Here is a 27,885-nt window from a genome sequence, read left to right as displayed (position 1 = left end):
ACAGGTTTTATTAAAACAACACCATGATTCTTACTTAACTTCAATGCATGACACTTACAACAAATTTTTATCCTCAGCTCACTTCAGTTGCTCAGTCGTGTCCAACTTTTTGTGACCCCATGAACCTCAGCACGCCAGGCCTCGTCGTCCATCACCACCTCCCGAAGTTTACCCAACCTCATGTCCATTGAGTTGGTGATGCCATCCAACCATCTCATCCTTTGCTATCCCCTTCTCCTCCTGTCCCCAATCCCTCCCAGCATCAGGGTCTTTACCAATGAGTCAGCGCTTTGCATCAGGTGGCCAAGGAATTGGAGTTTTAGCTTCAACATCAGTCCTTCCAATGAACACCCAGGACTTATCTCCTTCAGGATGGACTGGTTGGATCTTCTTGAAGTCCAAGGGACTCTCAAGAGTCTTCTCCAACACCACAGTTCAAAAGCCTCAATTCTTCGGTGCTCAGCTTTCTTTATAGTCCAACTCTCACATCCATACATGACTACTGAAAAAACCATAGCCTTGTCTAGACGGACCTTTGTTGGCAAAGTAATGTCTCTCCTTTTTAATATGTGTCTTGGTTGCTCATAACTTTCCTTCCAAGGAGCAAGCGTCTCTTAATTTCATGGCTGCAATCACCATCTGCAGTGATTTTGAAGCCCTGTTTCCACTGTTTCCCCAACTATTTGCCATGAAGTGACAGGACCAGATGCCATGATCTTAGTTTTCTGAATGTTGAGTTTTAAGCCAACTTTTTCACTCTCCTCTTTCATTTTCATCAACAGGCTCTTTAGTTCTACTTCACTTTCTACCATAAAGGTGGTGTCATCTGCATATCTGAGGTTACTGATATTTCTCTTGGTAATCTTGATTCCAGTTTGTACTTCCTCCAGCCCAGCATTTCTCATGATGTACTCTGCATATAAGTTAAATAAGCAGGGTGACAATATACAGCCTTGACATGCTTCTTTTCCTATATGGAACCAGTCTGTTGCTCCATGTTTAGTTCTAACAGTTGCTTCCTGACCTGCATACAGGTTTCTCAACAGGCAGGTCAGGTGGTCTGGTATTCCCATCTCTTTCAGAATTTTTCACAGTTTATTGTGATCCACACAGTCAAAGGCTTTGGTATAGTCAATAAAGCAGAAATAGATGTTTTTCTGGAACTCTCTTGCTCAACTTAATTCAAATTTGCCTATATTAGGTTTAGTATTAGCTGCAATGGGAAAATTTGCCAATTTGGGCTACACCCATAATTACCCTCAGCAATAGAGGGCCCACATCAGTCTCAGCCCTACTCCACTCAAGCACAATAGTAGTAGCAGATATGTTCCTACTCATCCACTTCTAGCCTCTGACAGAAAGCTATAAATGTACCCCATTGGTTACATTATGCCTAGGGGCTATCACAACATTTAGAGCAATATGTGCCATTACCCAGAATGATATCAAAATAAATCATTGCTTTCTCCACCTTCAGCCAATTAGGCCTCAGGATAGTAACAATTGGCATCAACCAACTCTACCCAGCATTCCTCTTTCTCCAAAACAATGCTCTTGCCTTTTCAAAGCCATTCTATTTATGTAACCCAGATTATTCACAACCTAAATGATGAACAAGATATTCAAAAAATAGGAGGTCTGTTTAAAGCTATGCCTTTTACTACAACCGCCCTTATCATTGGCAGCTTAGCATTGACAGGAATGCCTTTCCTCACTGGATTCTACTCTAACGACCTAAATATTCAAACTGTGAATATGCCTTATATCAATGCCTGATCCCCTCCACAAACTGCCACCTCACTCACAGCCTTCTCCAACATCCTCACTATCTTCTTCATGCTACTGGGACGGCCTCAATTTTCTACTCTGATTATCATTAACAAGAACAACACCCTCCTAATAAGTTCTATTAAATGCCTACTAGTTGGAAGTATTTTTGCTGGCTTTATTTTCTCCAACAATATTCCCCCAACAGCAGTTCCACAAATAACCATACCTTACTACCTCAAAATAACTGCCCTGGTGCTGAATATTCTAGGCTTCATCTTGGCACTCAAAACTAGCAGTAACACAAAACCTGAAGTACAACTATTCAAATATATTCAAGGATACTTTTCCACTATCATACACCGCCTGACCCCTTGTTTAAACTTAACCAGCCAAAAGTCAGCATCCCCCTTCTAGACTGAATCTGAGGAGAGGATATTTTGCCAAAAACCACCTCCCTTATTCAAATACAAATGTCTCTATTGGTATCAGATGGAAAGGGGCTAATCACACTGTATTTCCTCTTTCCTTATCACCTTACTCATCAGCATAATGTAAATTTGCACAAGTAATTTCTGTAATAACAATTAATTATGACCAACTAGTATCATGGTTGGTTCCCCTTCCTACAAGCTCATTTATTGCAGCACTTACTATAGTCCACTTACTATCTCTCCATGAAACAGGATCAAATAACTCAGTAGGAATTTCATCTGATATAGAAAAGATCCCATTTCATCTATATTATACATTTAAAGACATCTTGGGTGCCTTGCTGCTAGCTCTGGGGTTAAAAATACTAGTCCTATTTTCACCTGACCTACTACGAGACCCAGATAGCTACATCCCGGCAAACATTTCAACACTCCTTCACACATCAAGCCAGAATGATACTTCTTATTCATAGATGCAGTCCTACGATCAAGCCCTAACAAACTAGACAGAATTTTAGCCCGCATCTTTTCTATCCTAATCTTAGTATTAATGCCATCACTTCATACATGCAAACAACAAAGCATGACATTCTGACCATTCAGCCAGTGCCTATTCTGAATTCTAGTAGTGAACCTCTTAACACTCGCATGAATTGGAGGACAACCAGTAGAACATCCCTTTATCATCACTGGACAACTAGCATCTATTACATGTTTTTCCTTATCATATTATCAATGCCAGTATCTAGCATACCTAAAATAATCTAAAATGAAGCAAAGTCTTTGTAGTATATCCATGCTTCTGGTCTTGTAAACCTGAAAAGGAAAACAATAAATCTCCCTAAGACTCCTTGCACAAGTTTTTGTCAGCAACTTGTATTACTCCTTGATGGTGAACAGTAAATAAAAATAATCTAATATTAGATTATTAATTGCACTGTTGACCCAACAGAGGCATTCACTCAAGCAAAGATTAAAAGAAGAAAAAGAACTTGTCAAACATAAACCCTGCCTGTTTACCAAAAACATCATCTCTAGCATCACTAGTATTAGAGGCACTGCGTGCCCAGTGACAATCGTTAAACAGCTGTGGTGTCCTGACCGTGCAAATGTAGCCTAATCACTGGTTCTCTAAGTAAAGACTTGTATAAATGGTCGCACAAGGGTTTTACTCTTACTTCTCATCAGTGAAACTGACCGTCCCATGAAGTCAGGGGAAAAACCAATGAGACAAGAAGACCCTATGGAACTTTAATTAATTAGCCCCCCAAATAAAATTAAACCATTAAGGGATAACAGAACTTTTAATGAGCTAATGATTTTGATTGGGTGACCTTGGAGAACAAAAGATCCTCCAAGTGACTTTTAAAGCCAAGACCTCCCAGTCAAATCAAATTATCACTTATTGACCCAAGAAATTGATCAATGGAACAAGTAACCCTAGGGATAATAGCACAGTCCCATTTTAGAGTTCATATTAACAACAGTGTTCACAACCTTGATGTTGGATCAGGACACCTGAATGGTGTGACCAGTAATAAAGATTTGTTTTGTCCAACAATTAAAGTTCTACATGATCTGAGTTCAGAACAGAGTCATTCAGGTCGGTTTCCATCTATTATACAATTTTCCCAGTAGGAAAGGACAAGAGAAATATGGCCAACTTTAAATAAATCCTTAAAACAATGAATAATTTTATCTTAATTGATAAGTAAACATTTCCACCCAAAAATAGGCCTTATTTAAGGCGGCAGAACCTGATAATTGCATAAAACTTGAACCTGTATGATCAGAGATTTAAATCCTATCCTTAACAAACTGTTCATAATATTCTAATAGTTATTATGCCCATCCTCCTAGCTATAGCATTCTTAACACTAGTAGAATGAAAAGTTCTAGGCTATACACAATTCTGAAAAGGCCCAAATGTTGTAGAGCCATACAGCCTACTCCAAACTATTGGTGATGCAGTTAAACTCTTTATTAAAGAAGCCCTATGACCAGCCACATCCTCACCTTCCATACTTATCCTTGAACCTGTCTTTGCCTTGAGCCTAGCTTTAACCATATGAATTCCTCTACCCAAACCATCAGTTAAGTCGTTCAGTCATGTCTGACTCTTTGTGACCCCATGGACTGCAGCATGCCAGGGCTCTGTGTCCACCACCAACCTCGGGAGTTTGCGCAAACTCATGTCCATGGAGTCAGTGATGCCGTCTAACCCTCTCATCTTCTGTCGCCCCTTTCTCCTGCCAACTTCAGTCATTCCCAGCATCAGGGTCTTTTCCAATGAGTCACTTCCTCATATCAGGTGGCCAAAGTATTGGAGTTTCAGCTTTAGCATCAGTCCTTCCAATGGATATTCAGGACTGATTTCCTTTAGGATGGACTGGTTGGATCTCTCTGCTGTCCAAGGGACTCTCAAGAGCCTTCTCTAACACCACAGTTCAAAAACATCAATTCTTCAGCTCTCAGGTTTCTTTATAGTCCAATTCTTACATCCATACATGACTACTCTATAGTCCAACTCGCACACCCATACATACAAGAAAAACCATAGTTTTGACTAGACAGATCTTTGTTAGCAAAGTAATGTCTCTGCTTTTTAATATGCCATCTAGGTATTCTTTTTTCTTTTCTTTTCTTTCTTTTCTTCCAAAGAGCAAGCGTCTTTGAATTTCGTGGCTGCACTCACCATCTGCAGTGATTTAGGAGCCCAAAAATATAAAGTCAGCCACTGTTTCCCCTGTTTCCCCATCTACTTGCCGTGAAGTGATGGGACCAGATGCCATGATCTTAGTTTTCTGAATGTTGAGCTTTAAGCCAACTTTGTCACTCTCATCTTTCACTTTCATCAAGAGGTTCTTTAGTTCTTCTTCACTTTCTGCCATAAGGGTGGTGTCATCCGCAACTCTGATGTTATTGATATTGCTCCCACCAATCTCGATTCCAGCTTGTGTTTCATCCAGTCCAGCATTTCTCATGATGTACACTGCTTATAAGTTAAATAAGCAGGGTGACAATATACAGCCTTGACGGACTCCTTTTCCTATTTGGAACCAGTCTGTTATTCCATGTCCAGTTATAACTGTTGCTTTCTGACCTGCATACAGATTTCTCAGGAGGCAGGTGAGGAGGTCTGGTATTCCCATCTCTTGAAGAATATTCCACACTTTGTTGTAATCCACACAGTCAAAAGTTTTGGCACAGTCAATAAAACAGAAGTAAATGTTTTTCTGACACTATCTTGCTTTTTCAATGATCCAATGGTTGTTGGCAATTTCATCTCTGGTTCCTCTGCCTTTTCTAAATCCAGCTTGAACATCCAGAAGTTCAAGGTTCATGCTCCATTGAAGCCTGAAATGGATAATTTTGAGCATTACTTTGCCAGCATGTGAGATGAGTGCAGTTGGACCAGAGTTTGAGCATTCTCTGGCATTGTCTTTCTTTGGGATTGGAATGAAAACTGACCTTTCCAGTCTTGTGGCCACTCCTAAGTTTTATAAATTGGCTGGAACATTGAGTGCAGCACTTTCACAGCATCATCTTTTAAGACTTGAAATAGCTCAACTGGAATTTCATCACCTTCACTAGCTTTGTTCATAGTGATGCTTCCTAAGGCCCACTTGATTTCACATTCCAGGATGTCTGGCTCTAGGTGAGTGATCACACCATCATGATTATCTGGGTCGGGAAGATCTTTTTTGTACAGTTCTTCTGTGTATTCTTGCCATCTCTTCTTAATATCTTCTGCTTCTGTTAGGTCCCTACCATTCCTCTCCTTTATTGGGCCCATCTTTCATGAAATATTCCCTTGGTATCTCTAATTTTCTTGAAGAGATCTCTAATCCTTCCCATTCTGTTGTTTACCTCTATTTCTTTGCACTGATCACTGAGAAAGGCTTTCTTATCTCTCCTTGCTCTTCTTTGGAACTCTGCATTCAAATGGGTATCTCTTTCTTTTTCTCCTTTGCCTTTCACTTCTCTTCTTTTCCGAGCTATTTGTAAGGCCTCCTCAGACATCCATTTTGCCTTTCTGCATTTCTTTTTCTTGGGGATGGTCTTGATCACTGCCTCCTGTTCAATGTCACAAAGCTCCATCCATAGTTATTCAGGCACTCTTTCTGGCTGATAAAATCCCTTGAATCTATTTGTCACATCTACTATATAGTCATAAGGGTTTTGATTTAGGTCATACCTGAATGATCTAGTGGTTTTTCCAATTTTCTTCTATTTAAGTCTGAATTTGGGAATAAGGAGTTCATGGCCTGAGCCACAGTCAGCTCCCAGTCTTCTTTTTGCTGACTGTATAGAGCTTCTCCATCTTTGGCTGCAAAGAATATAATCAACCTGATTTCAGTATTGACCATCTGGTGATGTCCATGTGTAGAGTCTTCTCTTGTGTTGTTGGAAGAGGGTGTTTGCTATGATGAATGCATTCTTTTGGCAAAACTCTATTAGGGTTTGCCCTGCTTCATTCTGTACTCCAAAGCCAAATTTGCCCGTTACTCCAGGTATTTCTTGATCTCTTACTTTTGCATTCCAGTCCACTTTAATGAAAAGGACACCTTTTTTGGGTGTTAGTTCTTGAAGGTCTTGTACGTCTTCATAAAATCATTCAATTTCAGCTTCTTCAACCTTATTGGTCGGGGCATAGACTTGGATTACTGTGAATATTGAATGGTTTGCCTTGGAAATGAACAGAGATCATTCTGTCATTTTTGAGATTGCATCCAAATACTACATCAGACTCTTTTGTTGACTATCAAGGCTACTCCATTTCTTCTAAGGAATTCTTGCCCAAAAGACATAATGGACATCTGAATTATATTCACACATTCTAGTCCATTTTATTTAGCTGATTCCTGAAATATCAATGTTCACTCTTGCCATCTCCTGTTTGACCACTTCTAATTTGCCTTGATTCATGGACCTAACATTCCAGGTTCCTATGCAATATTGTGCTTTATAGCATCGGACTTTACTTCCATCACCAGTCACATCCACAACTGGGTGTTGCTTTTGCTTTGGCTCTGTCTCTTCATTCTTTCTGGAGTTATTTCTTCACTGATCTCTAGAAGCATATTGGGCACCTACCGACCTGGGGAGCTTATCTTTCAGTGTCCTTTCTTTTTGCCTTTTCATACTGCTCATGGGGTTCTCAAAGTAAGAATACTGGAGTGGTTTGCCATTCCCTTCTCCAGTGGCCCATGTTTTGTCAGAAATCTCCACCATGACCCGTTCGTCTTGGCTGGCTCTACACAGCATGGTTCATAGTTTCATTGAGTTAGACAAGGCTGTGGTCCATGTGATCAGATTGGTTAGTTTTCTGTGACTGTGGTTTTCAGTCTGTCTGCCCTCTGATGGAAACCCAATTTTCTGTTGAAGGGCGAGGTTGTGTTCCCTCTCTGTTTTTTGACCTGAGGCCAAACTATGGTGGAGGTGATGAAGATAACGGTGACCTCCTTCAAAAGATGCCATGCAGGCCCTGCTACAGTCAGTGTCCCAACACTGCGGCAGGCCACCACCAACCCACGCCTCCAGCAGAGACTCCTGGACATTCACGGGCAAGTCTTGGTCAGTCTCCTGTGGGTCACTGCTCCTTTCTCCTGGGTCCTGGTGTGCACTAGGTTCTGTTGTGCCCTCCAAGAGTCTGCTTCCCCAGTCCTGTGGACGTTCTGGCGGCTCCGTGGTGGGTTAATGGTGAACTTCTCCAAGAGGGCTTCTGCCATACCCAGGTCTACTGCACCCAGAGTCCCTGTTCCTGCGGCAGTCCACTGCTGACCCATATCTCCTCAGGACACACCCAGACACAGTTCTGTCTCAGTCTCCGTGTGGCTGAGGTCCTGGTGTGCACAGGGTGCATTTGAGCCCTCTGAGTGTCTCTGGCAGGTGTGGGGTTTGATTCTGAATGTGATTGTGCCCCTCGTACCATCTTTCTGGGGCTTCTCCTTTGCCCCTGGACGTGGGGTATCTCCTCAGAGTCACTCGAGTGTGACGCAATTGCTGCTCCAGCATATGATGGAAACATCAGTCAGTCAGTTCAGTCGCTCAGTCGTGTCCGACTCTTTGCAACCCCGTAGGCAGAAGCCCACCACGCTCCCCCATCCCTGGGATTCTCCAGGCAAGAACACTGGAGTGGGTTGCCATTTCCTTCTCCAATCAATGAAAGTGAAAACTGAAATGGAGTCACTCAGTCGTGTCCGACTCTTCGCAACCCCATGGACTGCAGCCTACCAGGCTCCTCCAACCATGGGATTTTCCAAGCAAGAGTACTGGAGTGGGTTGCCATTGCCTTCTCCTCTAAATATTGAGCTTTAAGCAAACATTTTCACTCTCCTCTTTCAGTTTCATCAACAGGCTCTTTAGTTCTTCTTTACTTTATGCCATAAGGGTGGTGTCATCAGCATTTCTGGGGCTATTGATAATGTTCCCAGCAATCTCGATTCCAGCTTGTGCTTCCTCCAGCCCAGCGTTTCTCATGATGTACTCTGCATACAAGTTAAATAAGCAGGCTGACAATATACAGCCTTGACATGCTCCTTTCAAATTTGGAACCAGTCTGTTGTTCCATGTCCAGTTCTAACAGTTGCTTCCTGACCTGCATACAGGTTTCTCAAGAGGCAGGTCAGGTGGTCTGGCATTCCCATCTCTTTCAGAAATTTCCACAATTTATTGTGATCCACAGTCAAAGGCTTTGGCATAGTCAATACAGCAGAAATAGATATTTTTTGGAACTCTCTTGCTTTTTCAATGATCCAGTGGATGTTGGAAATCAGAACTCTGGTTCCTCTGCCTTTTCTAAAACAAGCTTGGACATCTCGATGTTCACAGTTCATGTATTATTGAAACAATTATATCTACTATTGTGGGCAATAATCCCTTAGAAGAAATGGAATAGCCATCATAGTCAACAAGAGAGTCTGAAATGCAGTACTTGGATGCAGTCTCAAAAATGACAGAAGGATTTCTGTTCATTTCCAAGGCAAACCATTCAATATCACAGTAATCCAAGGCTATGCCCTGACCAGTATTGTTGAAGAAGCTGAACAGTTCTATGAAGACCTCCAAGACTGGAATGCAAAAGAAGGACGTCAAGAAACACCTGGAGTACCAGGCAAATTGGGCCTTGGAGTACAGAATGAAGCAAGGCAAAGGTTAATAGAGTTATGCCAAGTGAATGCACTGGTAAAAGCAAACACCCTCTTAGGAAAAAAAGTGTACTTAAAACTCAACAATCAGAAAACTAAGGTCGTGGCATCTAGTCCCATCACTTCATGACAAGTAGATGGGTAAACAATGGAAACAGTGTCCGAATTTATTTGTGGGATGGGGGTGGTGGTCCACCAGGCTTCAGCAATACGTGGACTGTGAACTTCGAGATGCTCAAGCTGGTTTTAGAAAAGACAGAGGAACCAGAGATCAAATTGCCAACATCCGCTGGATTATCGAAACAGCAAGAGAGTTCCAGAAAAACATCTATTTCTGTTTTATTGACTATGCCAAAGCCTTTAACTATGTGGATCACAATAAACTATGGAAAATTCTGAAAGACATGGGAATACCAGACCACTTGACCTGCCTCCTGAGAAACCTGTATGCAGGTCAGGAAGCAACAGTTAGAACTGGACATAGAACAATGGACTGGTTCCAAACATGAAATGGAGTACATCAGGGCTGTATATTATCACCCTGCCTATTTAACTTATATGCAGAGTACCTCATGAGAAACCCTGGGCTGGAGGAAGCACAAGCTGGAATTGAGATTGCCAGGAGAAATAACAATAACCACAGATATGCAGATAACATCACCCTTATGGCAGAAAGTGAAGTAGAACTAAAGAGCCTGTTGATGAAAGTGAAAGAGGAGAGTGAAAAAGTTAGCTTAAACCTCAACTTTCAGAAAACCAAGATCATGGCATCTGGTCCCATGACTTCATGGCAAATAGATGGGGAAACATTGGAAAGAGTGACAGACTATTTTGGGGGGGCTCCAAAATCACTACAGATAGAGACTGAAGCCATGAAATTAAAAGATGTTTACTATTTGGAAAAAAAAACTATGACACACCTAGACAGCGTATTAAAAAGCAGTGACATTACTTTGTCAACAAAGGTCCATCTAGTCAAACCTATGGTTTTTCCGGTAGTCATTTATGGATTTGAGAGTTGGACTATAAAGAAAGCTCAGTGCCGAAGAATGGATGCTTTTGAACTGTGGTGTTGGAGAAGACTCTTGAGAGTCCCTTGGACTTCAAGGAGATCCAACCAGTCCGTCCTAAAGGAGATCAGCCCTGGATGTTCATTGGAAGGACTGATGCTAAAGATGAAACTCCAATACTTTGGCCACCTGATTCGAAGAGCTGACTTATTTGAAAAGACCCTGATGCTGGGACAGATTGAAGGCGGGAGGAGAAGGGGATGACAGAGGATGAGATGGTGAGATGGCATCACCGACTCAATGGGCATGGGTGTGGGTCGACTCCAGGAGTTGGTGATGGACAGGGAGGCCTGGAATGCTGCAGACCATGGGGTCACTAAGAGTCGGACGGGACTGAGCAACTGAACTGAATCAAGTCACTGTTATTAACAGTCTCCTTCCTATCAATTTGAGCATTAGACCCCTGATTCCAATATGACCAATGAATACATTTAGTCTCCAATATTTTCTATCCCTAATACTAAGCCCTATGCATATGACACATATCCTTATCCATTCTTATCAAGTACTCTTCCACAGGTATAAGAAATGTGTCTGACTAGACTTACTTTGAGAGAGTAAATAATAGAGATTTAAATCCTCTTATATCTAGAATTATAGGAATTGAACATACCCCTAAGAATCCAAAGTTCTTTGTGCTACCAAATTACACCACATTCTATGAGTAAGGTCAGCTAATTAAACTACTGGGCCTGTACCCCAAAAATGTTCATTTATACCCTTTCTGTACTAATAAGTCCCATCATCTTTGTCATTATCCTATCAACTATTTTCTCAGGATTTATTGTCATTATAATTATCTCCATTGATTACTTATCTGATTTGGCTTTGAAATAAATACATTAGGCATGATCCCCATCATAATAAATAATTCAACCCAGGAGTGACAGAAGCATCAACTAAATACTTGACACAATCCACCACATCAATATGATTCATGATAACTGTCATTATCTATTATTCTCAGGCCAATGGACTGTCACAAAACTATTTAATCCAACAGCATCCATATTAATAACAATAGCCTTATGAATAAAACTGGAAATATCTGCATTTCACAATGGAGTACCAGAAGGTATACAAGACATTTTACTAACATCTGGCTTAATCCTATGAACATGACAAAAACTTGCACCCATGTCTGTGCTATACCAAACTTCACCATCAATTAATTTAATAGTGTACTGTGTGCAGGGCTTAGTCGCTCAGCCGTATCTGACTCTTTTTGACTCCAGGGACTGTATCCCACCAGGCTCTTCTGCTATGGGCATTCTCCAGGCAAGAATACTGGAGTTGGTTGCCATGCTCTCCTCCAGGGAATCTTCCCAAGCCAGGGATCAAGCCCAGGTCTTCCACATTGCAGGCAGATTCTCTATCATCTGAGACATCAGGGAAGCCCAAGTTGATACAAGCTATATCCACATTATCCATTATAATTGGAGGCTGAGGATGGTGAAATCAAATGCAGTATGAAAGATCACAGCCTAGTCATCAATGGCCCACATAGGATGTATAAACGCCATCCTATTATGTAATCCCACTCTGACAGCACTAAAACTGGTTGCTGCTGCTGCTGCTAAGTCGCATCAGTCGTGTCCGACTCTGCAGTCCCATAGACGGCAGCCCACCAGGCTCTGCCGTCTCTGGGATTTTCCAGGCAAGAACACTGGAGTGGGTTGCCATTTCCTTCTCCAATGCATGAAAGTGAAAAGTGAAAGTGAAGTTGCTCAGTTGTATCTGACTCTTAGCAACCCCATGGACTGCAGCCTACCAGGCTCCTCCACCCATGGGATTTTCCAGGCAAGAGTACTGGAGTGGGTTGCCATTGCCTTCTCCACTAAACCTGGTTATATTATCTTAACTTCCACGATATTCAGAATGTCCATAACCAACTCCACCACCACCACATTATCACAATCACATACATGCAACAAGATACCTATCATAACAACCCTTATCCTCATCATTCTATTATCAATAGGGGCCTTCCACCACTATTAGGACTGAGACCCAAGTGAATAATTACTGAAAAAATAACAACAACCAAAAAAAACATTGTTTTACCAACAGTAATAGCAATCATGGCACTACTGTACTTCAACATATGACTCACACCCTCCACGGCACTAACCTTATTCCTCTCCACAAATAACAGAGAAAACATGATGATTCTACACTATGAAACAAATGACACTCTAATCCACAATAATTGTAATAGCCACAATATTTCCACCCATAACACCAATTCTGTCAGTGCTGGAATAGGAATTTAGGTTAACTAGACCAAGAGACTTCAATGCCCTGTGTGCTGTGGGCTTAGTCGCTCAGTCATGTCTGACTCTTTGCGATCCCATAGACTATAGCCCACCAGGCTCCTCTGTCCATGGGATTCTCCAGGCAAGAATCCTGGAGTGGATTGCCATTCCCTTCTCCAGAGGATCTTCCCGATCCATGAATGGAACCCAAGTCTCCTGCATTGCAAGCAGATTCTTTACTGTATGAACTACAGGAAAATTCCTGTACTACAAGGATGTTCCTTATACTTCAAAGTTCTAAGCAAGTATAATTTACTTAATTCCTGTTCATAAGGTTTGCAAGATTATATCTTACATCAATTGAATGCAAACCAGCCACTTCAAGCTAAACCCTCTCTAGATTGGTGGGCTATAACCCCACGAACTTTTAGTTAACAGCTAAATACCCTGGTCAACTGACTTTAACTTACTTCTATTTCAAAAGGAAAAAAGAAAAAAAAAAGCGGTATAAGTCCCAGCAAATTGAACCGGCTTTTTTGAATTTGCAATTCAACATGAAATATTCATCACAGGACTTAGTAAAAAGAAAAAGTGGATTAAACCCCTGTCTTTAGATTTACAGTCTAAAGCTTACTCAGCCATTCTGCCTATGTTCATTAACTGCCTATTATTTTCAACTAACCATAAAGATATCGGTACTATATACGTACTATTTGGTGCTTGAGCCGGGAGGCAGTGTTGCAGTGAAAGAGAAAAAGGAGGAATGAGTTTTTCTCCTTTCTTTTCTGACAACAAAGAAGATAAAGAGAAGAGTGAGCAGGCCTGAACATTCCTAACTTTTCTTTTTCCTGTAACTGCTCCTCACGCTGAATGTCTGGGACTAAGTTTGCTTTTCTGTCCCTAAACTCTGCAGAAGCTACACTTGGCACCTATGTTCCTTTGACTCTGCGCTAAATATATCCCCATCTGCTGTTTACCCTCAGAACACTCTTCCCCTTGTAGTTCCCTATCAGAAAGAAGGCCACAGAGCCACTGAATGCCAGACTCAATTACTGGGTTATTGATGTCAGTCTCCTACTGTCTTTGAAACAATGCAAAAGGAAGAAATCAAGATCCTATTCCCTTTGCTCCTCATCACTGATTCCTGACTGTGAGCTCTTGCCTTCTATAAGCCCCTAGATTCATCTCGGGGGGCAGGGCACAGCTCTCGAGGCATAAGCCTACTGCATTTCTCCTCTCTGCCAGATAAGAATAAAAGCCACCTTTCTATTTCCTGCAAGCCCGGTCTCCATATTTTTCGTTCAGCGTCAGTGGGCAAAGAAGGCCAAGCTTTTGGCTGGCAACAGTAGGCACAGCCCCAAGGTTCTTAATCTGTGCTGGGTTGGGCCAACCTGGAACTCGACTTGGAGATGACCAAATTTATAATATAACTGTAACAGCTCATGCATTTGTAATAATTTTCATTATAGTACTCTCTATTATGATTGGAGGCTTTGGTAACTGATTAGTTTCCCTAATAGCTGGAGCTAATGACATAGTTTTCCCTGAATAAATAAGCTTCTGACTTCCCCCTTCCTCTTTCCACTTCCTGCTTGCATCACCAATAGCTGAAGCAGGCACTGGCACAGGCTGAGCTGTCTACACCTTTAGCCAGAAATATAGCTCATGCTGGAGCTTAAGTACACTTTATTATTTTTTCTCTACACCTAACAGGTGTTTCTTCTATCTTAGGTGTTATCAATTTTATTACTACAACTATTAATATAAACCCCTGCCATATCCCAATATCAAACACTGTTATTCATGTGATTAGTCCTAATCACAGCCATATTATTATCACTACCTGTATTGGCAGCTGGTATTTTTACTATGCTATTAACAGACTGAAATGTAAATACAGCTTTCTTTGATCCTGAAGGAGGAGAGGACCCAATACTGTATCAACATTGATCTGGTTTTTCCAACATTCTGAAGTATATCTTTTGATTTTGCCAAGATTTAGAATGATTTCACATATTGTAACCTATCATTTAGGGGAAAAGAAACATTCAGGTGCATGGGAATGGTCTGAGCTATAGTGTCAACTGGATTCTTAGGATTTATTGTATGAGAACATCGGATATTCACAGTAAGGATGTATGTTGACACACAAGCCTTTTTCACATCAGCCACTATAATAATTATCAGGCCAACAAGAGTAAAACTGTTCAGTTGATTAGCAATGCCTCATGACAGTAACATTAAATGATCCCCAGCTATAATGTGAGTCCTAGGTTTTGTATTTCTTTTCACAGTCAGAGGGTTAACAGGAACTTTCCTGGCTAATTCACCTTCAGATATTTTCTTCATGATATACACTATGTAGTTACATAGTTGCATTATGTACTTTCAGGGGGAGATTTGCTATTATAGGGGGCTTTCTGCACTGAATCTCATTATTCTCAGGCTATACTCAACTTTACATGAGCAAAAATTCACTTCATAAATGGATTTGTAGATGTTAACATAACCTTTTTCAAAACCACTTTCTAAGCCTGCTTGGAATACCACAACAATATTCTGACCACCCAGATGCATACACAGTATGAAATACTATTTTCATCTATAGGCCCATTCATTTCTTTAACCACAGTAATGCCAATAATTCTTATTACCTGAGAAGCATTTGCATCAAGACGAGGTCTTAATAGTAGACCAACCATATCACACACTCAAAGAACCTATGCACATCATTTTAAAATAAATAAGGGAGGAATCAAACCCACAGCTACTGATTTCAAGCCAAAATCATAACCATGATTTCTTTTTCTATTTAGGAGATATTAGTAAAATATAATATCACTTTGTTGAAGTTAAGTTATAGGTGAAAAATCTGTATATATCAATGGCATATCCTCTACAACTAGACTTTCAAGATGCAACACCAGCCATCATAGAAGAATTCTTACACTTCATGATAACACATTAGTAATTGTTTTCTTAATCAGCTCACTAGTAGTTTACATTATCTCACTTATTCTGACAACAAAACTCACACACACTAACACTATAGACACACAAGAAGTAGACTATCCGAACAATCTTACCAGCTATTATTTTCATCTTAATTGCCTTTCTATCTCTATAAATTTTATACATAAGAGACAAAATTAACACTCCATGCCTTATGGTATAAACTATCAGTCACTAAAGATATTGAAGCTATGAATATACAGATTATGAAGACTTGAATTTTGACTCCTATATAATTCCAACATCAGAGTTAAAGCCAGGGTATTTGGAAGTAGATGATTGGGTTGTTTTACCTATAGTGATAGTTAAACAAATGTTAATTTCCACAGAAGATGTGCTACACTCATGAGCTGTGCCTTCTCCTGGACTAAAATCAGATGCCATCCCAGGGCACCTATATCAAACAATTTTTCTAACACTAATTCAGTTCAGTTCAGTCACTCAGTCATGTCTGACTCTTTGCGACCCCGTGAACCACGGCACACCACGCCTCCCAGTCCATCACCAACTCCCGGAGTCCACCCAAACCCATGTCCATCGAGTCGGTGATACCATCCAACCATCTCATTCTCTGTCGTCCCCTTATCCTCCTGCCATCAATCCCTCCCAGCATCCGGGTCTTTTCAAATAAGGCACCTCTTTGCATCAGGTGGCCAAAGTACTGGAGTTTCAGCTTCAACATCACTCCTTCCAATGAACATTCCAGGACTCATCTCCATTAGGATGGACTGGTTGGATCTCCTTGTGGTCCAAGGGACTCTCAAGCGTCTTCTCCGAATCACAGTTCAAAAGCATCAATTCTTCTCTGCTCAGTTTGCTTTATAGTCCAATACTCACATCCATACATGACCACTGGAAAGATAATACACTTGACTAGACAGACCTTTATTGACAAAGTAATGTCTCTGCTTTTTAATATGCTGTCTAGATTGCTCATAACGTTCCTTCCAAGGAGCAAGTGTCTTTTAATTTCATGGCTGCAATCACCACCTGAAGTGATTTTGGAGCCCAGAGAAATAAAGTCAACCACTGTTTCCACTGTTTCCCCATCTATTAAACATGAAGTGATGGGACCGGATGCCATGATCTTAGTTTTCTGAATGTTAAGCTTTAGCCAATATTTTCACTCTCCTCTCTCACTTTCATCAAGAGGCTCTTTAGTTCTTCTTCTCATTCTGCCATAAGGGTGGTGTCATCTGCATATCTGAGGTTATTGATACTGCTCCTGGCAATCTTGATTCCAGCTTGTGCTTCTTCCAACCCAGCGTTTCTTATGATGTACTCCGCATATAAGTTAAATAAGCAGAGTGATAATATACAGCCTTGACGTACTCCTTTTTCTATGTGGAACCAGTCTGTTGTTCTATGTCCAGTTCTAACTCTTGCTTCCTGACCTGCATATAGGTTTCTCAAGAGACAGGTCAGGTGGCCTGGTATTCCCATCTCTTTGAGAATTTTCCACAGTTTCTTGTGACCCACACAGTCAAAGGCTTTGGCATAGTCAATAAAACAGAAATAGATCTTTTTCTGGAACTCTCTTGCTTTTTTGATGATCCAGTGGATGTTGGCAATTTGATCTCTGGTTCTTCTGCCTTTCTAAATCAGCTTGAACATCTGGAAATTCACGGTTCATGTCCTGCTGAAGCCTGGCTTGGAGAATTTTAAGCACCAATTTACTAGCGTGTGAGATGAGTGCAATTGTGGGGTAGTTTGAGCATTCTTTGGCATTGCCTTTCTTAAGGATTGGAATGAAAACTGACCTTTCCAGTCATGTGGCCATTGCTGAGTTTTCCAAATTTGCTGACATATTGAGTGAAGCACTTTCAGAGCATCATCTTTTAGGATCTGAAATAAGTCAACTGGAATTCTATCACCTCCACTAATTTGTTCATAGTGATGCTTCCTAAGGCCCACTTGATTTCACATTCCAGGATGTCTGGCTCTAGGTGAGTGATCACATGATCATGATTATCTGGGTCATGAAGATCTTTTTTGTAGAGTTCTTCTGTGTATTCTTGCCACCTCATCTTAATATCTTCTGCTTCTGTTAGGTCCCTACCATTTCTGTCCTTTATTGAGCCCAGCTTTGCATAAAGTGTTCCCTTGGTATCTCTGATTTTCTTGAAGAGATCGCTAGTCTTTCCCATTCTATTGTTTTCCTCCATTTCTTTGCACTGATCACCGAGGAAGGCTTTCTTATCTCTCCTGGCTCTTCTTTGGAACTCTGCATTCAAATGGGAATATCTTTCCTTTTCTCCTTTGCTTTTCACTTCCCTCTTTTCACAGCTATTTGTAAGGCCTCCTCAGGCAGCCATTTTGATTTGTTGTATTTCTTTTTCTTTTCTATATTTTTGGGGATGTTCTTGATTTCTGTCTCCTCTACAATGCCATGAACCTCCGTCCATAGTTCATCAGGCACTCTGTCTATCAGATCTAGTCCCTTAAATCTATTTCTCTCTTCCACTGCATAGTCATAAGGGATTTGATTTAGGTCATACCTGAATGATCTAGTGGTTTTCCCTATTTTCTTCCATTTCACTCTGATTTTGTCTTTTCATACTGGACAACTGAATATTAAATGCCAGCTGAATTGCTAGGCAGTTTATATTCAGGAGGATTCAGGGTTTTGTAGTTGTTCAGTTGCTAAGTCTTGTCTGACTGTTTGTGACCCCATGGACTGCAGCATGCCAGGCCTCCCTGTCCCAGACTATCTCTGGGAGTTTGCTCAAACTCATGTCTGTTGAGTGGGTAAAGCCATCCAACCATCTCATCCTCTGCTGCCCACTTCTCCTCCTTTCCTCAATTTTTCCCAGCATCAGGGTCTTTTCCAATGAGACAACTCTTTGCATCAGGTGGCCAAAATATTGGAGCTTCAGTCCTTCCAATGAATATTCAGGGTTGATTTCACAAGAACTTTCTCTTCAACACATAGAAATTATTAGGACGGCTCAATTAAAAAAAAAAAAAACTCAACAAAAAAAAATCAGCCAAAGGTCTAAATGCATGTTTCTCTAAATAGGTCATACAGATGGTGATGAAAGCACATGAAAAGATGCTCAGCGTCACTAGTTCTTTCAGAAAGGCAAATCAAATGTACCATGAGATATCACCTCACATTGGTCAGAATGGCCACATCAAAAACCTACAACAATAAATTCTGCAGAGGGTGTGGAAAGAAAGAAAGCCTCCTACACTGTTGGTGGGAATGTAAATTGGTACACCCATTAGGTAGAACATTATGGAGGTTCTTTTAAAAACTAAGCACAGAAGTACCCAGTGACCCAGAAATCCAATACCTAGAAGTAGATCCAGAAAAATAGCAAAATTTTAAAAGACACCTGCACTCCAAAGATCATGGCAGCACTAGGTACAATAGCCAAGACAGGGGAGCAACTTAAGTGTACAAGGACAGACGAACGGATACAGAAAATGAGGTACATATACACAATGCAATATTGCTCAGACATAAAGAAGGATGAAATAATGCCATTTCCAGTTACAGGGAAGAAACTAGAGGTGATCAAACTAAGTGAAATAACTGAGAAAGGGAAAGATAATAGAGAGTATCACTTCTGTGGAATCTAAACATGGATACAAATGAGCGTCATTACAAAATGCAAACAGATTCACAGACTCAGAAATTTACGCTTACCAAAATGGAAAGGTGGCAGGGGGTGGGGGGAGTAATGAGCTGGTACAGATCGATATTTACACGTCAAAACTGGTGCGGTTTTTGTTGTTTAGCAGTCTCAGTCGTGTCCGATTCTTTGCAACCCCATGGACTGTATACTGCCAGGACAAAGGATGTTCAAGGGATTCTCCAGGCAAGAATACTGGAATGGTTTGCCATTTCCTTCTTCAGGTAATGTTCCCAACCTAGGGATCGAGCCCAGGTCTCCTGAAAGTCTCCTGCGTTGCAGGAGGATTCTTTACCAACTGAGCTATCAGGGAAGCACGGTCCACTGAAAATCACCATTCAAAATGACACGTGCACCTTGATTTTCAGGGCAGCACTCTTTCAATAGGCAAGACATGGAATCCACCAAAAGGTCCAGTGGAAGAAAAGTGAGGACAAGGCGGTACATCTATAATTGGAACACCACTCAACCATAAAACAGAGTGAAACAGGGATGCTGTCAGCAGCATGGGTGTGCTAAGAAATCATCACACCAGGTGAGGGAACTCAGAGACAGAAAGACAAATATCATGAGATATCACTTACGGGCACAATCTATAAATTCATACTAATGACCTAAATACAAAACAGACTTCATAGCCTGCGAAAATCAAATTATGAGTATCAAAAGAAATTTAGAAAGAAGGGATAATTAAGAGTTTAGGATTTACATACACACTAATATCTAACAAATGATAAGCAAATTGGACCTAGTGAAAAGAACAGGGAACTCTAATAAAGAGACTGTAATAATGTATATGAGGAAAAAAATGGAAAGAGAATAGATTCACTTCTATGTAAAATGAAATTGTTACTGTACAGCTAAAACTAATAAAACAATGGAAATCAACCTGACTCCAATAGAAAATAAAAATTAAATTACAGAAAATTCATCTAGGGGACCACAGACAGTGGCGACCCTACAGATTAGGTCTGTGATACACTATGATGTAAATATGACACCGCCAAAGGTTTTCACCTGGCAGAACACAGAGCAGCAACCCATTCAAAGGTGCCTGACCTCATGTGAATGTCACAAGATTAAGAGAAGAAAGACCACAGGTTAATCAGGGCAACACCCTCAATTCAGATGTTGGGGATCTCCAAGGGTTAAGACACACAGAGGTGAAGAGCAGACATGGGGTCTCTGGGCACAGGATACAGACCCGTGTGGATGGGGTGAGACGCACACGGTTCCCGAACCCTGCATCTGGGGCCGCATGACTCTTGGTTAGGACACCAGGTCCCTGATGGCTGGGCCCCAAAGGCAGAAACGAGTGGGTTCCTGGAACCTCCTGGGTTCCTGGAACCTTCTCTCATCCCAGAGAAGTCCTCCTCTCCTGCCCTTCAGTTCTCTCTGATACTAACTGTTTTGACAGCTGTAATGATAATGCTGAACACACTACCTTGGTTCCAGAGGGCTCCGTTCTTTGTTTTCCCACTGAGGTGTTGAGAAAACACACCAGGCACGGGGCTAGAAGACGAGGAGCAGGTCTGGTGTTTGCTGAGCAGGGACAGCCGATGGGAAGGTGATCACATAGCAACCTCACCTGCTGCCCGTTGGTTTTTGCCTGATCCTTGTACCCTGGAATCAATTAGCCAGGTGAACCTGCCTCCCTACTCAAACTGAATGTGCTGAAAAACTGGAGTAATTACCAAGTAGCCCACCTGAGGAGTCTCCATGAGCCTCAGGGCAGGTGAGCCTGGCAGGAGGAAAGACTAAGAGCCCTAAGGCAGCACTGACCCTGGGAGGGCCATGGAACCCCACTCAGAGGAGGGCACATTACCCAGAGAAGCCCACCTCAGCTCCAGGCCCCAGACCTCTGAGCACTGACATTCAGACACAGGCATGGAGTTTGCCAGGACGGAGGCCAGGCCCAGTCCGCACCCAGGTCTCCACGTCCTCGTGCACACAGAACATGGTCAGGTGTCAATATTCTCATTGCAGAAAGCAAGCAGTCTTGTCTAAACGTAATCAGTGCAGACAGGATTGAAAAGTCAAAGTGTTCATCGTTCAGACATGTCTGACTGTTTGTGACCACATGGACTGTAGCCCTCCAGCCTCCTCTGTCCATGGGGTTCTGCAGGCAAGCATACTGGATTCAGTTGCCATTCCCTTTTCCAGGGGAACTTCCCAATCCAGAGATGAAACCAGTTCTCCTGCACTGCATGCAGATTCTTTACCATCTAAGCCACCAGGGAAATTCCTAGACAAGACAGAGAGGTCTAAGTCTACCATGCAGACAGAACTTGGTCAGGTTTAAACTAGAGTTAAGTTGCTCTCCCTGGAGGCACAGGTCATACACATGCAGGGTCTCTCATCATTGGACAGCGGCCTCACCCTCAGGTGGGAACTGACAAGTAAGTTTCTCAAAGAAAAAATCATCACTGGGCCCCACATGTCACCCACATCAGGAAACCAAAAGAATCTTTGTCATTAAACACTTTAACAGGCAAAACAAAACTGTTACCAGTATCTTTGGCCATGTGGTGGTCTGGATCCAGGGAAGATCCAGGGATTTCTTAGAGTTGAGTCCAGTGTCTTGTAAAGACAGACAGACAGTGCCCTGATTCCTTCTCCCATGCTTCCAGCTGGAGGCAGCCACACTGGAAGCCTTCTAGAAAAGGATACTCTTTATCAGAATAAAAATTGTTGAAATGGAAAGCATACTAGTTAGTATTTGCCAACCTAAAATATTCTTAAAAGCTTGGCCCCCAGATCTTTGTGGTTCCCACTGTTTCCTTTGTGTTCAGATTGTCAGGGTAGAAACAGTCCATTGTTTCAAATTGGTTTCTTCTAATTCTGTTATTTGCTATTATATGAATGAAAGGTCACACTTGAAAAAATATATAAAAAAATTCTTGCAAAAAAAAATGGAGTCAAGGAGCCCATAAGCTGTATGAACTCTGCCTTCTAATAGTTTCAATTTCAAAGACGGAGGGCAGGAGGAGAAGGGGATGACAGAGGACGAGATGGTTGGATAGCATCACCAACATAATGAACAGGAGTCTGAGCAAACTCTGGTAGATGGTGAAGGACAAGGAAGCCCAGCATGCTGCAATCTATGGGGTTGCAAAGGGTTGGGCACGACTGAGCAACTGAACATCAAGCTTCAATTTTCTGCCTGGAGAAACCTGATAAAATAGGCACCCTGATTTTTTCAATTCTCTGTTTAAACTCTGCTAAAATGAAATTGATATTCATATCAAGATGTAAGAGTTTCTGAGTTTTAAGATGTCACATCAATGTAAGAGATGCTGGTGAGAATAGAATGCTGCTGGTGGCAAAATGTTCTTCAAATAAAGCTCTGTTTCAAACTGGATTTAAATACAACACTACATGGGTACATGAAGTATGAACCAAGAGCCTAAATATAGCAGGCAATATGTAAAAACAAATTTGATATCCCATATGTGAGAGTAAAAGCTACTGGTTTTTGCAGTAGTCATGTACGGATGTGAGAGTAGGACCACAAAGAAGGCAGAGCACTGAAGAACTAATGCTTTTGACCTGTGGTGCTAGAGAAGACTCTTGAGAGTCCCTGGGTCTGCGAGGAGATCGAACCAGTCAATCCTAAAGGAAATCAGTCCTGAACATTCATAGGAAGGGGTGACGCTGAAACCAAACCTCCAATCCTTTGGCCCCCTCATGTGAAGAGCCGACCCACTGGAAAAGACCCTGATGCTGGGAAAGACTGAAGGCAAATGGAGAAGGGGATGACAGAGGAAGAGATGGTTGGATGGCATCACTGACTCAACTGTCATGAATTTGAGCAAGCTTCGGGAGTTGGTGATGGGCAGGGATTCCTGGCGTGCTGCAGTCCATGGGGTCACAAAGAGTCAGACACAACTGAGCAACTGAACAGCAACTACAACAACATGAGAGTGAATGTTTCTTGTCAGACCTGCAGCTGGTATGCACACATTGGTTTAGAACACTCTCCAACCCAGATTGTCTCTAAGTCTGATTAAGGATGTCACAAGTGCATGAACCAAAAGGTAATGGATTCATTCTGGGATGGGATAGAATGTAACTGTGAACAGTCTGTAAAACTTACAGAGTCTGTAATCCACTCAAGATTTCAAATAATAAAACATTCACTTGAAATTTAAAGCCTCTTGGAAAGTTGCATCCTATCTATGAAAACACTCCATAGATTTCTTTTCGTAATCATTTTTCCCAGTGATAACACTTTAACTCTTCAGTTGCTGATATTATTACCAAGATGAACTTGTCCTCATGGGTGTGGGAGATGAAGTGGATCCATTGTGATTGCTCCTGGTCAAATGACTCTCGCAATTTCTAATTATGTTCTATATCCACAATATTTATTTTTACATCCATCGAAGTCTACTTCTCAGATCTTTATGTACACCAAACAATAGATACCTGGTGAGTTCAGATTATATTAAACACTCTTTCCACAACTTTTCCAATGTCAATTGAATCAGAACAAGGTGAAGCAAGGCGAAGTGTTGAAGTTTTAAATGATCTCTAAGGACCCTAAAAAAAAAAAAAAAATTAGAAATCCTAACCATCACTGGTCTATACAAAAGAATCACAATGTGTCTTTTTCATGAAATTGCAACAACTGACTAATGAGAGTTGCAACAAGTTGGAGTTATGCTTGATTTGAGTTGAAACAGTTTGGATGTGGGCATAGGAGGATATATGGGGTGATACATACTTAAGGAGGTAACAAGTATGAATCCAAAAATTTATAAGGTGTACTTTGTAAACAAAGGTGAAACATTTAACTTGTTTTCACTATCTGGCCCTTCCAGACTTTGCCATCATCTACTGACTCCCCTGTGGACTTGTTGGTTTAATGCCTTCAGATTAAAACTAGTCACATGCATCTTGTTTAGCTATGTTCTCTTTGTTTGAAAATGTTTATGTTTCTCTCTCCTAGTATGCTCTTATAATTGCCACTATCTGTATCACTTACGTTGTCTATAAGGTGGTCTCCTTCATTGTCCACTGTGTAACCATCCTCCGTGTATACAGATATTTACATGTCTATGTATATAGACATATCTATGTCTATATGTATCTATAATAGATATTTATATCTGTATATACATAGATAGTTATGTCTATATGTACATATATATTTATATGTCTATGTCTATAGATATTTATGTCTCTATGAACCTAGGTATTTATACATCTATGTACCTAGAATGTATATTACTTTTTTTTTCCCATTTATTTTTATTAGTTGGAAATTAATTACTTTACAATATTGTAGTGGTTTTTGTCATACATTGACATGAATCAGCCATGGATTTACATGTATTCCCCATCCCGATCCCCCCTCCCACCTCCCTCTCTACCCGATCCCTCTGGGTCTTCCCAGTGCACCCGGCCCGAGCACTTGTCTCATGCATCCAACCTGGGCTGGTGATCTGTTTCACCCTAGATAATATACATGTTTCGATGCTGTTCTCTTAAAACATCCCACCCTCGCCTTCTCCCACAGTTAAAAACTCTGTTCTGTACATCTGTGTCTCTTTTTCTGTTTTGCATAGATAGTTATGTCTGTATGTACATATATATTTATATGTTTAAGTATATAGATATTTATGTCTCTATGAACCTAGGTATTTATATATCTATGTACCTAGAATGTATATTTCTATGCATATAAACATTTGTATATCTACGTACCTACACATTTATATCTCTCTCTGGACATTTACATATCTATGTACCTAGATATTTACATTTATGCACACTTATGTATATACAAATAGATGTCTTACCAGTATAACAGGGCCTGTAGAAAAGGGAACGTTCCTACAAAAAGACCTGACTTGGCAGCTGAACAACAACAAAAGAGAAAATACACTCGGTTCACCTGCCACCAACAACACATGGTATATCAATGTTACTACAATATGAAATAAAGGTTACTTTAAAAAAATAATGCTTAGGGGGACTTCCCTGCAGTCAGTGGTTCAGATTCTGTGCTTCAAATGCAGGGGGCGAGGGTTCGACACTTGGTCGGGGAACTAAAAATCCCACATGCCACATGGACCTGCCAGTAAATAAAAAAAAAATTATTACAATAAATAAATAAGAAAGTTCAGAAAGAACACACAAGCTTTTGGGTGTTTCTTCAGCTACATTCCATATTGAATTACAGTCTTGAGTTAAAACTTGAAAGTTTCAACTTTCAAGGTAATCACAACTGGGCATGAAAAAGTCCTGACGCCTTGTGGCCATTCCCTGCAATAGCAACCTTAAAACTTGCTTATGAGAACATTTCATGCAAAGATGGGCTCAGTAAAGTACATCAATGGTATGGACCTAACAGAAGCAGAAGATATTAAGAAGGGGTGGCAAGAAAACACAGAAGAACTGTACAAAAAAGATCTTCATGAACCAGATAATCATGATGGTATGATCACTCATCTAGAGCCTGACATCCTGGAATGTGAACTCAAGTGGCCTTAGGAGACATCACTGCAAACAAAGCTAGTAGAGGTAATGGAATTCCAGTTGAGCTATTTCAGATCCTAAAAGATGATGCTGTGAAAGTGCTGCAATCAATATGCCAGCAAATTTTGAAAACTCAGCAGTGGCCACAGGACTGGAAAAGGTCAGTTTCATTCGAATCCCAAAGAAAGACAATGCCAAAGAATGCTCAAACTACTGCACAATTGCACTCATCACATACACTAGCAAAATAATGCTCAAAATTCTCCAAGCCAGGCTTGAGCAATACATGAACCGTGAACTTCCAGATCTTCAAGCTGGTTTTAGAAACGGCAGAGAAAGCAGAGATCAAATTGCCAACATCCACTGGATCATCGAAAAAGCAAGAGAGTTCCAGAAAAAAATATCTATTTCTGCTTTACTGACTATGCCAAAGCCTTTGACTGTGTGGGTCACAATAAACTGTGGAAAATTCCCGAAGATGGGAATACCAGACCACCTGACCTGCCTCTTGAGAAATCTGTATGCAGGTCAAGAAGCAACAGTCAGAACCAGACATGGAACAACAGACTGGTTCCAAATCGGGAAAGGAGCATATCAAGGCTATACATTGTCACCCTGCTTATCTAAATTCTATGCAGAGTACATCATGAGAAATACTGGGCTGGATGAAGCACAATCTAGATTCAAGATTGCTGGGAGAAATATCAACAATGTAGATGGCACAACCCTTACGGCAGAAAGTGAAGAAGAACTAAACAGCCTCCTGATGAAAGTGAAAGACGAGAGTGAAAATGTTGGCTTAAAGCTCAACATTCAGAAAACTAAGATCATGGCATCTGGTCCCATCACTTCATGGCAAATAGATGGGGAAACAGTAGATGACATTATCTTGGAGGACTCCAAAATCACTGCAGATGGTGACTGCAGCCATGAAATTAAAAGATAGTTACTCCTTGGAAGAAAAGTTATTACCAACCTAGACAGTATATTAAAAAGCAGAGATGTTACTTTGCTAACAAAGGTCTGTCTAGTCAAGGCTATGGTTTTTCCAGTGGTCATGTATGGATGGGAGAGTTGGACTATAAAGAAAACTGAGTGCTGAAGAATGGATGCTTTTGAACTGTGGTGTTGGAGAAGACTCGAGAGTCCCTTGGACTGCAAGGGGATCCAACAAGTCCATTCGAAACGAGATCAGACCTGAGTGTTCATTGGAAAGACTGCTGTTGAAGCTGAAACTCCAATGCTTTGGTCACCTGATGTGAAGAGCTGACTCATTTCAAAGGACCCTGATTCTGAGAAAGATTGAGGGCAAGAGGAGAAGAGGACGATGGTTGGATGGCATCACCGACTCAGTGGACACGAGTTTGGGTAAACTCCGGGAGTTACTGATAGACAGGGAGGCCTGGCATGGTACAGTCCATGGGGCTGCAAAGAGTCAGACACGACTGAGTGACTGAGTTGAACTGATAAGGGGAAAGAATATGAAGAAGAATAGATATCTATATGTATACCAGACCAGCTGGAATGAAAGGGATGCTGATGGTGACTGGTTCTGACTCTCAAGACTTCAAGCAACTGAAGCTTGGAGTCTCCCACAGCCCAAGACCCTTAATGAACATGCCTGTAAAGGTAAAGTGTTCATCACTCACTCATGTCTGACTCTTTGCAACCCCATGGACCACCAGCCTCCTCTGTCCATGGGATTCTCCAGGCAAGCATACTGGAGTGGACTGCCCCGCCCTCCTCTTGGGATCTTCCTCATTTAGGGGTTGAATCCGGGTCGTCAGCTATGCAGAGATTGTTTACCATCTGAGTCACCATAGAAGCCGGAACATGCCTGTACTCATAGATTAAAGCTTACCCAACTTTGTGGTTTACAGAGACACTGCTCTGGAAAGCTCCATGGTGTTCTCCATGGTTCTGCAAGTAATACACTTTTCCTTCCCATGAGCTTTGGCTGGGTTGTACCTTCTGGCTCTACACCCACCAAGAGGTAAACTCGCTTTTCTGGTAACATTTCTCCATCCAGACTCCCAACCACCACTTGACACTAATTCTACCGTCACTCGCTTTGC

The 27,885-nt window shown here is 41.3% G+C and overlaps 1 long non-coding RNA gene and 1 pseudogene across 1 annotated transcript; one reads left to right on the top strand and one right to left on the bottom strand.

Annotated features, from left to right (window-relative positions):
• LOC122700694 overlaps positions 1–27,885 on the top strand; it is a 65,805-nt pseudogene that overhangs the window by 26,986 nt on the left and 10,934 nt on the right.
• On the bottom strand, positions 1,364–14,837 carry LOC122700695. Its single transcript, XR_006342868.1, has 3 exons — positions 14,824–14,837; positions 7,987–7,995; positions 1,364–1,534 (listed from the first exon to the last, which is right to left on the bottom strand). It is a non-coding gene; the product is annotated as an uncharacterized LOC122700695 (long non-coding RNA).

Source organism: Cervus elaphus, chromosome 9 (genome assembly GCF_910594005.1).
Source record: "Cervus elaphus chromosome 9, mCerEla1.1, whole genome shotgun sequence".
Classification (NCBI taxonomy): Eukaryota; Metazoa; Chordata; class Mammalia; order Artiodactyla; family Cervidae; genus Cervus; species Cervus elaphus.
The sequence above is the reverse complement of the archived record's forward strand: the minus strand, read 5'-3'. Positions and strand labels throughout refer to the sequence as shown.